Genomic DNA, 5,224 nt, shown 5'->3' with positions numbered 1-5,224 from the left:
CCTTTATGGAATTAAAATTTCATTATAAGTGTATAATACCCTTTTTATAGAAATACCGTGTCTGGTATTATTGTTTTCGTTATATCTGCATAAAAATCTATTTTGCAACTTTGTCATAAGGTAACATTTATTTGATTTCTGATTGATTTCTTCTTTTCTTATTTAAGGAAAAATTATAAAATATTCCTTTATGTCTTTTATTAACTGTTAAATAAAAAAATATTCAAGCCAGCAAAAGTGCTGTCAGTGTTGACGACCAATATTCAGACAATAACGATATTTGCTCACTGAGACTTCAATGGAATTAACTTAACAAAATTTATTGCTAGTCAAGATAATCTTTTGTCAGCAACGAATCTAAATTCATTTTTCCAAACCACGCAAAGCACATCATTACTAAAGTTCACACAAAAGTACATTAAATTAATGAATTTCAATTTTTGTATTATTCATTTTACAAAGGACAAAAAAGAAAACAAAATTTATCAATAGTAAATAATATCCCTATAGATTTCCATACAAACAATCAAATGCACTTTTATTGTCACCCAATATTAATGAACAGAAATCCTAATGTTACATGAAAAGGTACTTCAAAATATATATGTCTACGTAAGACTATAAACAATTTTTGGACTATTCTTTTGTCAGAAATGCCTCAAATGATAACCAAATCATTTACTTTTTAAGGAAGTTAATCATGATCAATTAATGGTCAGTCAATCAAATGACGACCAAGTTGCTAAGCTCGCTATAATTGTTTTACATGGTGCTCTTATTAAAATGATTAATGGATGTTTCTAGAAAAGCAGAAGACACTTACTGTACCAGTGTAAATGGTCGATGTTCCCAGCTTTTAGTGGAGTCTGGAATTCTCATTTACTGCTGTTTTCTTTCTTTTTATGTGTTATATTTTTATATTCCATGTTCTTTACTGGTTGTTTATATAACCCCCTTAGGAGTTATCCTTGGCTTATATTTTCGAATCATGGTTCCCTTAATATTTCTTTGATCTCTTTATCATTGTTATTGTAGGCCCTGTGTAATTCTCTCAGTAGAATACAGATTAAATAGATACTGAAAATACTTACACAAATAAGACCAAGGTTTCAAACCAGATATTCTTAACCATACTTGTGTTTACTCTATATAAAAATTGGTGCACACGATACGGAATGCTCTTCAACCTCCTTCCAAATCTACTTACAATTGTTCATATTCAGAGTTTTTTCCTAGTATTGTAAGTGTGTTCAACAACTCATAGATTTGTCAAAAGTCTTTATTCAAGGTTAGTGTTAGTATTCAAATTAAACAGCATTATGACCTTTTATTTTAACACTCAAATATTAAAACGCTTAGTTCTAAATATGGTTCAATAGAAAGAATGTTAAGAGTCATTACCTATTCCCTTAACCTCAGTTTTGCTACAAAATGAAGGTCTATTTTTAAATATATTATATTTTATTTGTTTGTACACTGTATATCTCAATGATCGTGAGAACATATTCAGACATTCACTTCTTTGTCACATCGTGATCTGCTATTAGTCATTTAAGGTTGAAATGAAACTATATTTTTACAATCCTGTTGTGTTTATCTTCACCAAAGAAGGTTTGCTGAACATGTTTGTAATTTTTCTCTTCCTCTTTACCCTGATGTGACAAATCGTTGGGTGGTTCTGAAAAAATCGAGGACTCTTATCCAAGGTATTCCTATTACCTGGTTAATACTCACAGTTATTGATTAAGTCTGAGGTGCTCACTTTAACACAATGATCTCTGTGTAACATAACTCGTTTATTTCATGTCAAACTGTCAAATTCATTATTGTTACACCTTAAAACCATCTGTTATTGTTTTTATCCAATAAATTTGTTGAAGAGATATACTAAAAGACAAAAGGAAACTGTACACCTTTCGAGTTCAGTAATTCAAAGACTATAGGCTTTTTCTTTAAAACTTTGTACACATTAATACCCTTTATCCATTTTCTAGACAGCCCAAATTCAAGTTTTTATGATTGAGAATCAGAAAAAAGATAAATGTTGAAATAGACATGGAAAACAGATACACAAAACAAAGAACATTAAATAACCAAAATAATACATACAAAGTAACAAAAGTAAATGGGCAACTACACAAAACAACTGGGAGCATGGATCAGGTGCACCGGTAGGGTAAGCGTCCTATGCTTTTCTAGAAATACCCACCGAGTTGCTCATAAAAAAATCAAGTCGATGGTAGACGAAAGAAAAAACGAAAATCATGACACTTTAACCAAATCAGTTTTCATGGTGCAGATGGATACGCCATGACGATCCACAAGTTTATGATGACAACCATAAAACTTCTGTAATGATGACTTAAATCTAGTAGCAACATAAATGAATGATGAATTCACAAATCTGATCTTGAAAAATAGCGTACATTTTTAAACATCGTACAGTTATAATGATTTCCGACAAAACCGTTTGATCGTCATTCTTTTGAGAGTTAACACAATGAGTTTTACAATAAAGGTGACTTTCAAACCTGCAATTATAAAATTTTGTATGCGCATTTGAAGTATTTTTACTTTTGAGTTGAAACGGGAATTCATAGTTTCTTTTTAATATATTTAGTTCATAAAGAACTTAATTTTGTAGCATGTTATGTGACACAAATTCAACAAAAATTAAAATGTTTTCATACTTCAACTATATAAACCTGGACATCTTATGTTATCGAAAGTGCAATATTAATGTTTCCAAAATCACCGTCATTTTTTTTAAATGCAGCTTAATTTGACAAATTTGATACAGGAAGCAAACATAGCTTATGTAAATCACTAAAGGAGGAATGTTGATTGATTTATTGATTAATTGATTGTTGGGGTTTAACGTCCGAGCCGCAATATTTCAGCTATATTCAGACGATGAACATGAAATTGATAAAATGAACATGAAATGATGATGAAATGAAAAAGGGATGGGACACAAGGACAATGGGGTCGACAAATTTTGATTGCCACTGGAAATAGGGAGAGGTGGGTAGGGTGGGGCAGTTTAGCCTCCTGTGGCGGAGCTCTATGGTTCCTACTCCGGGAAAATACCACAGTAGGGTTCTTTAACGTGCGAGGAACGTGGCATCTTTCCCAACACGGTGCACCACTATGGTTTGCGGTCAGGTTTTCCGTATTATAGCCTGACAAACCCAGCATGTAACACGCCAGGGGTGCCCCATTCCACTACCTGGGGCACACAACACAGTTGCTCTGTGGGCTGAGCACCTAGCCCCGGCTAGGTTTCTGAGCACTACTTAGTCGCCTTTTACGACAAACTTAGTGCTGCTGCAAGCCTATTCTTTTGACACCCGGACCTGCACGGGGCCAACAAGGAGTCTGTTGAAAAATATAAATGAAAAGACGTAGCCATAAGCGAATGATTGTGTTATCATTTTCGTTCGTTTTTCTCAGCTTCCCAAAACATTATAAGCACGTTCCATAAATAAAGTAGAAAAATAAAATTAAGAGTCCTTGTTTTGGAAATATATGTTTTAGGTTCACTTTCACTTGCTCTAATCCATAAAAGATTACAATTTACTTATTAATGTACCATTCTGACAATCCAAACAAGTCTACAGGTCTACATAATTGTTTAAATTAATTGTCATGAACACATTGTTGACATCATAAATTATCGAGAATTGGCTAGACCTCTCCAAACACTTGACGCTTTACCGATATATCAATTGTACTGTCTGTGAAATAAGACGAGGACAAATAATTGCGTTTCTAGTTTATTTATTTTATTTAAATGACCATTATTTCAACAGCATTCCAAAATATGCCTTTACTTCTTATAAAAGTAACAATTCATCTTTCGTCTACCCCGGATTTGACATTAAATGAGCAACTTGGGGGTGTTTCTACAAAAGCAGGGGACCAACTCTACCGGTGCACCTAGTCTATGCTCCCAGTTTTAAGTGGAGTTCGAGTTGCTCATTTTTGTGGGTACATGTTATCTTGGTTATTCCATGCTCTTCATTGTGTTTCTGTTTTCTCTCTTTAGTCCCTAGCTTTGATTTATATTCTTCAGATTTCCACTTGAGTCTTGGTTCCATTATTTACTCTTTCTATCAACTGAAACTTTTGCATTTTGTTTTGAAAACACAAAGTATCAGTTTGAAATGAAGAGACTGTCCATGTAGAAACCAGGCAGTTCCTATGATATGGATGGCACATGGTAAACTTTATCTACTGATTTATTTTTTGTTCCAATGTGATGTTTGTATCATATGTATATCCCATAGTATTCTGACAATAGATTGTCCAGAAAATGACATTTGTCACAAAATAAAGAGATATCTCCCTTTTTTTAGTGCTTTCTATGTAATAAATTCTCTTGTAGTGTTACAGAAATTCAAAAACCAACATTATGGTATGAAATGAATGAAGATATTTGAAAACAAAATTTGTCATGTGCCACCTACTGTCCTGTTTTTGCATGAACGCCCTCATGACATTATTCACAGACACAATCATTTAATTTACTATTTCTGGACCTCTCCCTTGAACGGACGCATTCTTGATTGTAAGGAGGAAGGTGCAACAACAATTCTGAATAAACATTGTCGAGGTCGTCAAACACTTTGTAGCCTATATCATAAACTTTTGTCAGCTTAATGTATCAGTTGTGTCCAACGCAACTATTTTAGGCAAAGTCGGTAACCCTGTCAATTTATTTTTTGATGTACTATATAATGATCATACATAATATTTTGATACAGTTTTTCTACAATCAATAATATATATCTAAGGGATTTTATCTCCCCAATCTTAATGGTCACAAGTAAATTTTAAATTACAATGAAGTTTTAAGGTAGTTTAAATAAATAAGGAATCAGAAGAGAACTTTTATCTTACCTGTGTGTATTAGTTTATCTTACCTGTGTGTATTAGTTTATCTTACCTGTGTGTATTAGTTTATATTTACCTGTGTGTATTATTTTATCTTATCTGTGTGTATTAGTTTATCTTACTTGTGTGTATTAGTTTATCTTTACCTGTGTGTATTAGTTTATCTAACCTGTGTGTATTAGTTTATCTTTACCTGTGTGTATTAGTTTATATTACCTGTGTGTATAAGTTTATCTTACCTGTGTGTATTAGTTTATCTTACCTGTGTGTATTTAGTTAACTATTTCATTATAAAATATATGTTGATTTGCTTTGAAAATATTACTTT

The 5,224-nt window shown here is 32.4% G+C and overlaps 1 long non-coding RNA gene across 1 annotated transcript; it reads right to left on the bottom strand.

The window, feature by feature from the left end:
* Positions 1-1,312: 1,312 nt before the first annotated feature.
* LOC148604284 (uncharacterized) lies at positions 1,313-4,933 on the bottom strand. Its single transcript, XR_015916111.1, has 2 exons — positions 4,903-4,933; positions 1,313-1,678 (listed from the first exon to the last, which is right to left on the bottom strand). It is a non-coding gene; the product is annotated as an uncharacterized LOC148604284 (long non-coding RNA).
* Between the last annotated feature and the right edge of the window lie 291 nt (positions 4,934-5,224).

The sequence above is a fragment of the Perna viridis genome, chromosome 10, assembly GCF_037379345.1.
Source record: "Perna viridis isolate PV_CMFRI_1.1 ecotype Kerala chromosome 10, ASM3737934v1, whole genome shotgun sequence".
Classification (NCBI taxonomy): domain Eukaryota; kingdom Metazoa; phylum Mollusca; class Bivalvia; order Mytilida; family Mytilidae; genus Perna; species Perna viridis.
Note: the sequence above shows the minus strand (reverse complement) of the source record. Positions and strands in the feature narration are given on the sequence as shown.